Here is an 8535-nt window from a genome sequence, read left to right on the forward strand (position 1 = left end):
TACAATACCAAAATGTTATCGTAGCTCAACGGTTGAGCTTCTCATTAGTCCAGTAGGTCAGGTGTTCGATTCACGGTGGATGCATTTTTTCTATTTTATTTTCTAATGAAACGACGTCGTTTCAGAGTTTCAAAACGACGTCGTTTTCATTCAACGGGAGTTCTAACGGAAATTTAACACCGTGATCTTCTGGTTAACGAAATAAAATAAATGAGTTTTTTGGCGGGATGGTTTGGCGAGACGGGTTTTTGAATCAACAATAATAAAAAGATTAAAATATCATTAATCCGCCGCTTCAATACGGATTTAATCCTTATTTTTTTTAATACAAATCACAGGACGGGTTAAGAAATTACGGAACGGGTTATATTTCGGAAATGATTTTATGGCGGACGAATTTGAATCAATATTTATATACCGCTTTAATACTGGTTAAATTCTCAGTTTATTAATAATTATCTCGTGGACTCGTGGTATACCGTTACTTAATAACAATTGTAAACTATAATATAAATAAATATGTTATAAGGAGATACAATTTACAAAATATTTTTATACTAACTTTAAAATTAAATCATCCCGCGGTGTACCGCGGGTTAAAATCTAATCTATACTAGTATTTTTGCAACACTTTGGTGACGGGTGGGTAAAAATGCTCTCGGGTTATTTGGATATCCGACCCGTTTCAAAAAATCCTTCACAAAAAAATTGTTGGGTCGGGTTATATTTAACCCAACTCATATACCGGATATTCCATATTTAATAATTTAGATATTTACAAGATTTGATTAAGATTTAGAATTATGATTCTCCTATCATCTTTGTTTGATTTGTTTTTAACTGATACATAAAGTTAAAAAAAAAATCAATTTTTTTCTACATATACTGTGATTCGAAATTTTAAAAACGGACATATATTATCTAATTGACGAAAATGTGTGTTCAACTTTCTATATCGATTAAAATATTTAGACAATGATTCAAAATCATATCATAAATAATATCAACATTAATAAAATAAATGAGTTTTTTTGGCCAGACGGGTTTGGCGGGACGGGTTTTTGAATCAACAATAATAAAAAGATTAAAATATCATTAATCCGCCGCTTCAATACGGATTAAATCCTTTTTTTTAATACCACCAATATTAGACATATTAAATTAGTCTCATTTAGAAAAGAATGTATAAACCAAAAATTGTCCCGTGGTATAATGTTACTTAATAACAATATTTATAAATTTTAAAATATCATTAACATGCCGCTTTAGTACATATTAAATCTTCAGTTTATTAAAATATAAATGTCTTAGAGAATGATATGATTTGTAAACTTTTATATATAATAAATAATCATTAAATTTTAAAATAAAAACAATTCACGGGACGGGTTAAGAAATTACGGAACGGGTTATATTTCGGAAAGGATTTATATGGCGGACGAATTTGAATCAATATTTATATATTGCTTTAATACGGGTTAAATCCTCAGTTTATTAATAATTGTCTCGTGGACTCGTGGTATACCGTTACTTAATAACAATTGTAAACTATAATATAAATAAATATGTTATAAGGAGATACAATTTACAAAATATTTTTATACTAACTTTAAAATTAAATCATCCCGCGGTGTACCGCGGGTTAAAATCTAGTTAGCCTTTCAGAAAGTTTATGTTATCTTCTTTTTTTTTTCACCCTAAATAAATATATTAAGCTCATCCAATATTCGGACCATACAACCTAAGGCAATGCTTAGCAAGAGTATCGGCAACAACAAAAAAATCTGACCATATCAGCTGCTCGTTGCCTCGTTACAATAAAAAATTGTTCTACTTTGATTTTTATATACAGTAAAACTTCTATAAATTAATAATGTGGAAACCGTGAAATTATATTAATTTATTGATAAAATTATTAATCTATAGATATATTTGACTAATTTTATAATTTTTTTTTAAAAAGCATTATGTGAAAAGAAGTCGTTGGTTATAATCAATATCTTTCTAAAATCAGTTAAAAGAAAAACAACAAAACTTTTTGATGTAACAAATATATCGGGAATAAACTCTATAAATAATTAATGCAAATTTAAGAAAAATAAACAATACTAAATGTTATATTTCACTAAATTTTCTAATATATAATAATTATATATTTGGTATTAATTTCTATATGATATATAATATAAATATATACTTTATATTCCATATAATTATTAATTTATGATATTGATGGATCATATATTTACATAAAATTTTTTAAAAAATTATCATTTTATTATTTTATCGATTTGTATCATTTTTATACTACTTTTAATTTGTAATCGGAAGAATTTTGTTAATTTATAGAAGTTATTAATTTATCTAGTATTAATTTATAGAAAATTTACTGTATATAGGATAAATTTTTTTTTTTTGATAAATTGTATAAAATAATGATGATGCGTAGAAGCAGGATATGAACGAAATATATTAACAGTTAAAACAACGCATCATGCATAAGCAACATGTGGAAAGATCATGTTCTCGCCATTACTATACAAACTTCATCTATACAGCTTTTTTAGTCCAAATTAAAGTCCAAACATGTGTATAAAATGCAGAAAGATCTGGAAGTTAATTAGTGAGAGGATCTTCAGATCCTTTAGAGATCTCGTATTACGAACCACTTAATTAAGAAGGCACCTCTACCACACCTCTTATAAATTTTATCTCACATCTCACAGCACAACAACCAATCCATCATCGAAAGTCGTTTTTCGGTAGATTTGTGATTGCTCAGAATAATTACTCTATACACTTAACCGAAATATAGTATATGCAAGACCAATTTACAAGAACCAATGGTATGCTAAGAATTTTTGGGATTCATTTTTAGCTAAAGCAAAAAGGTTGTTTGTTTGGTTTTCAAATTTGTAATTAAAAATACAAAATAAATCAACCATTAAACTTATGAATTAAAGACATTAGACTATAAGGTATTTCAAAGAACAATAACTAACAGAATAAATGAAACAAGGAATTCAGAAACGAAAAACCATTCTCAAACATGAATACAAGTCTAGACAAACTCATAATTCTTATCGATATTCTTGACACGTGTCGCAATCATATGAGATACTTACTTTGAAAATTATACTTTATATAATAAGATAGATAAATAATTTATAAAAAAATTATTATATTAATATATTTATAAATTTTTAATTGTTTTTTATTGTTAATGAAATAATATTTTTATCTACCTATTTATGAACTTTAAAAACAAAAAAAAATATTTTGAGTTCAGAAATTTAATTTTATCCATTAAATAGTGAAGAAATACATCAAATTTTTAATAAATTTGTTGTAACTAATACTAAAGTTTATATTTAAAACTTTTGAATCTAGTAAGAATATATATTATACATTATATATGAAATAATTTAACCACATTTTTTATAAATCTGTTTTTGTTTTTACTAAAACGATTTATAACTTGAGAAAAAATAGTGAAATAAGTTAAACAAATTTTTCAAAAAGGACACATCAAAAAACTTAAAAATAACTTAAATTAAATTAAAAAACACAGTTAACATAGAGTTATTGTTAAAATTTGTGCTTGTTATTAAACTGTCTTTTATTAATCAAAATTAAATAAAAATAAAAAATTAATATTTTGTTTTATCCAGTGCGGAATTTGAAGCTAACCGTTGGGTAATTGATAGTTAGACAAATATTTGTGGTTCATTTGTTAATATATTTTTCCCAAAAGACGCAAACAGATTGTTATATTTTTTTCGAAAATACATATATTACAAAAAAATAGCATGTGATTGGTTGATAACGGAAAACAGAGGAACGAAATAGAATACTTCGATTAATGAAAATGACAGATTGATACAACGTTCATAAAACGCGATATCAACTTCTCATCTACAAGAGTTCAACATGAAACTCCGGCGAATGATGAGGAACGATTCTCAGAGAGAATCCAAAAGGAAACGATAAACAACAAATCCAAATCTTCTTATTCTTCTGCAAATGATCCTCATTAGCTATATATCTCTGCGTCTCGATTCTTCCTCTAAAACTCCCATCGACCAATCTTCTCTTGCCACGTCTCACAGCTACTGTCTCCACTCATGTATTGCCACGTATCTAACCATATATCAATGCCTAGTTTCCTGTATCAAAGCTCCCCTGTTGGAAGAACCTTGACCACAAGGTTCAGTTCGAATAGGTATTCTCGAGTAGCTCTTGTGATTCAAGTCCAATACCAGGGTCAAAGGTTTGGCTCTGTATGACTTCAAGCTTTCGTTCGTCTTTGGCAAATTTCAGTTTAACAAGCTGATACACACGTTGAGACACCTCTACAACATTCTTGGCCTCACTTGCAAGCTTGTAAACAACCAATCACCTGTTGTAAAAGAGTTGCGTCCCTTTGTCACTCTGTTTCCAAATAGAATATTCATAATGCCCAACACCAATTGCTGAAACTGAGTGTATGAACTTAGTTCTCCATGTCTGCTTTATTTGGAACCTCTCAACACTAAGCAGAAACGGTTTTATTAGCAATGCATCATGTCGCAGCCATAAGAGAAGTTGTTCAGAAAATGACTGAAAGAGTCTAAATCTCCCCTTTTTCTTCAAGTTAAACATCACGTCCCTATACCCAAGCAAAATATGAACAAGTTCTGCCTCCTTGCCGATCAAGAACAAACATGGATACTCTGTAGACAACTTTTGCTTCATTTTGACGTCAAAACCATATTGTAAAGCTCTTGGTACAACTCTATGTTTGAACTTGAATCTCCTAGACTTGTAAAACGTTTTCTTTCTCTTTGTCACCATCATCTTGGCTTGTACAATACTGTTTTGGAACAGCATCATCACTCTTCTTAAAACCTCACTGATACCAATTTCAGAGTCTTGAATATCCATTTCTAGTGGACCCTCATGAAACCTGTGTGTAACCAAATGTTGAATCCTCTCTGCTGCTTCCATTTTTCTGAAAACAACCATTCTCACATTCCTAGACATAGTAGGGCTGTGTAGTATCTTATGGTCCCTTCTATACTTAAACATCCAAGACTTTGGAGATAGTCTTTGCTTCGGTTTATGAGACTCGTCACATGTTAACTGCTCACACAACTCAGCCACGTCCGAGTGGAAATCATTAGAGATTAGACGCATAGCTTCTGTCACGATAGGTTGTTGATCCTCAATGGCCATATGCATATCAAAATCCTCTAACACTTGATGATGATGGCTAGTTTCCATGACAAAAATTGAAACCTGATGTTGTGTAACACAAGCTGTCCTCATCTTTGAGTCGGTTAACTCCCCTTCAAGTTCTGAAATTGAATCAGTTTCCAAAAACGATTTTGTGGCACAATCATGTTCATGATGCGGCAACAGTTTCTGGACAGCAACATAAGAATCTTCCCGATCCGCTTGTGTCTCTTTAATGTGTCTTAAATCTTGTTGCTGCAACAAGCTCTCCACTTGAACACGCATCTCTTGCTGAATTGACGTTTTTCCCGCAGAAGATTCCTTATCCTTATGTGATGACTCTTTCACCTGATGTGAAACTGTTTCATGGAATAATCTTGTGTCAACAAATTTCTGCGGATGTGTGTTCTCACAGTTCAATTCTTGTTGCTGCAAACATTTGTTCACACCAACAGAAGCTACTTGCTTCTCATCCGTGGCGTCTTTATCCGTAGGTGAAGAAATGTGCATTTGAATGTTACTCAAAGAAAGTCCTGCAGCTTCCCTTGGAAAATTTAAAGGTTGAGCTCCTTTCTCATAATCCTCACCATCTTTTTTGATACTTTGTACTTTCCGATGAGCTTGCGAATACAATCTTCCAACCAAGAAACATTGGCTCACTGTTTGTGGCTGAAGCATTTGAACATTCACTTGAGTATCTGATTGTAGACCATCCAAATATGCTCTAACCAAGTAAGCTTCTGGCAATTTCACTCTTGTTCTAAGCAGCTCAAACTTCTTGTGATACTCTTTAATACCATTCGTCTCTTTTAACAGCTTGAATTCAGCAATTGGATCATCCAAAACTTCAGCAAAATGTTCCTGCAACACAAGCTTATACGTTTTCCAATCACTCAACAATTTAACCCCAAAATCAGTGTCCAACAACGATTGGTGCCACTTCTTTGCAACTCCATCAAAATGACTCGATGCGATTCGTACTTTCAACTCCTCCGGTGTAAAATCAAGAGAGAAGAACTGTTCCAGCTTAAACAACCATTCTCTTACTCGATCTCCACTAAATCTATGAAAATCCAGTTTCGATAAACGAGTAATAGTGGAGTAAGCCAAATTCATACCAGATCTGTGACCACAAACCACTTTCGATGACGGATACATAGTTTCATGAATAGCTGAAAGCGCCTGATATGATCGTTGATGTTGAAACATCTGCGATCTAATTTCTGCCATTGATTCCGAGGAAACGCTTGGCTCTGATACCAGTGATAACGGAAAACAGAGGAACGAAATAGAATACTTCGATTAATGAAAATGACAGATTGATACAACGTTCATAAAACGCGATATCAACTTCTCATCTACAAGAGTTCAACATGAAACTCCGGCGAATGATGAGGAACGATTCTCAGAGAGAATCCAAAAGGAAACGATAAACAACAAATCCAAATCTTCTTATTCTTCTGCAAATGATCCTCATTAGCTATATATCTCTGCGTCTCGATTCTTCCTCTAAAACTCCCATCGACCAATCTTCTCTTGCCACGTCTCACAGCTACTGTCTCCACTCATGTATTGCCACGTATCTAACCATATATCAATGCCTAGTTTCCTGTATCATTGGTGACGTTAAGCGAAAACTAGTTGAAACCTGCAATTTCAATCGTTTCCAATCAAAGCCTTAATTCGGACATGTCCCGTTTATACAATGTCTTACATGGGTTTATTATCCTACTGGGTTAGCGGTACCAACAGTGTTTTTTTTTTTTTTTATTGTCTTTTTTTGTAAAATAACATAGTTTTAACTGTTTCTCCCCCAAAAATCACATTCGGAATCCTAATTTCTGGTTTGAGTGAAACACGATCTCTTCTCTTTGTCTCTCTACGAGATCCGAGTTTGGGAGATTTCAAGCTATCTATCTCTAACAAAATCCTTCACTTTTGCTCTCAATTTCATCTTTCATTCAACTACTTAAGCTCCAGGTTCGGAATTATCTCTGCAATTTGTTACTTTTTCTTTATGAACGATTGGAGTCTGATAGTCTCGATTTTGTTCTGGGTCGTTTTCAATTTTGATGAGGATTCCGTAAATCTGTAATTCTTCATCAGGATTCAATTAGTGGCCGCAACCTTCAATTCCTTTATTTCAAATCGATTTAATTTGATTTTACTTTGATTTTAAAAGGAGAAATCGTCTGGCGAGTCCCCTTTTGACAAACTCTAACCCCATATCGAAACCGTTAAAAACAGAATAAAAATTGTATTTAATTTTAAATCGAAAATGCCGGAAGTTACAATATTACCCTAGCCAAAATACTAAAACTACACATTAAACCTGGGTTTTATCCACCCAACCAAACTGATTTTGGATCTAACCCAAAAACCCACGAACCCTAACTCCTCTCAACGAGCCAACTTCTCTCACGACCATTTTCTCTCCGTTTTCTGCGTTTTCGTTTTCTCTCCTCTTTCCACGACGTGGATTCTCATTCAATTCGTCTTCAATAGTTAAGAAATTCAAAAGAGACAACCGTTATCTCCACGATTTCTCGATTTCAACTTCATATATCTCTCGATTTCGTTGCCAATTCTCTCCCTTTAAATCTCCGTTTTATCTTCGAGAAATCCTTGTTGTCGATTATGGCTGGGAGAAAGAGGAAGAGGGGAACGTATGCTCCGGATCGATGAAAAGAAGTAAGGGAAGAAGATGGAGGAGCAACGAGTTTGCAGCCATCCCCGACGGAGTTAAAGAAGCCAATTGAGGGAGGAGAAGGAGTTGAAGAAGAAGTTCCGATGTTAAGTCCGGTTCTCGAGGCAGATGAAGAAGAGAATGAGGAAGAAGAGTCTGGGAATGACGAAGAAGAGAACGAAGAAGAAGAGAACGAAGAAGGTCAAGGGAATGGCGAAGACGGAGGAGAGACTAGTGGTAGTAGTACAACCTTGTTGGACTCCTCCTCTGATGAGAGTATCGAGGATGAGATAGCAAATGGAAATCGAGTGAAAAATGCGGCGGAGATGGTAAGTATTTGAATTGGGTAATGCTGGTATAATAGGGTAACATTATTTGGATATCTGGGTAAAACTGGTAGAACAGGGAAACACTAAGGTATCTTGGTAAAACTGGTAGAACAGAGAATACTATTATGTGTGATATACATGTAGAATTGGGTAATGCTGGTAATACAAGGGTTATTACTATTATCAGTAATATTGGTCCTACACGGGTATAACTATGACTAGTTACACTAGTATTACCCATATATATATATATATATATAGTATGACTAGTTACAATAGTATTACCCAGATATATGTAGTATGACT

General features: G+C 32.9%; 1 protein-coding gene and 1 pseudogene across 2 annotated transcripts in view; one reads left to right on the top strand and one right to left on the bottom strand.

Annotated features, from left to right (window-relative positions):
- Nucleotides 1–3836: 3836 nt before the first annotated feature.
- Nucleotides 3837–6851, bottom strand: LOC110229348 (annotated as a pseudogene).
- A 206-nt stretch (nt 6852–7057) lies between these two features.
- Nucleotides 7058–8535, top strand: part of LOC9314983 (BRCA1-associated protein) — a 7122-nt gene continuing 5644 nt past the window's right edge. For both annotated transcript variants that reach the window (XM_021030070.1, XM_002878870.2), the window contains exon 1: nt 7058–7194. The gene's annotated coding sequence lies outside the window, so the exon portion shown is untranslated. The remainder of the gene's footprint in view (nt 7195–8535) is intronic.

Source organism: Arabidopsis lyrata (assembly GCF_000004255.2).
Source record: "Arabidopsis lyrata subsp. lyrata unplaced genomic scaffold ARALYscaffold_4, whole genome shotgun sequence".
NCBI lineage: Eukaryota > Viridiplantae > Streptophyta > Magnoliopsida > Brassicales > Brassicaceae > Arabidopsis > Arabidopsis lyrata.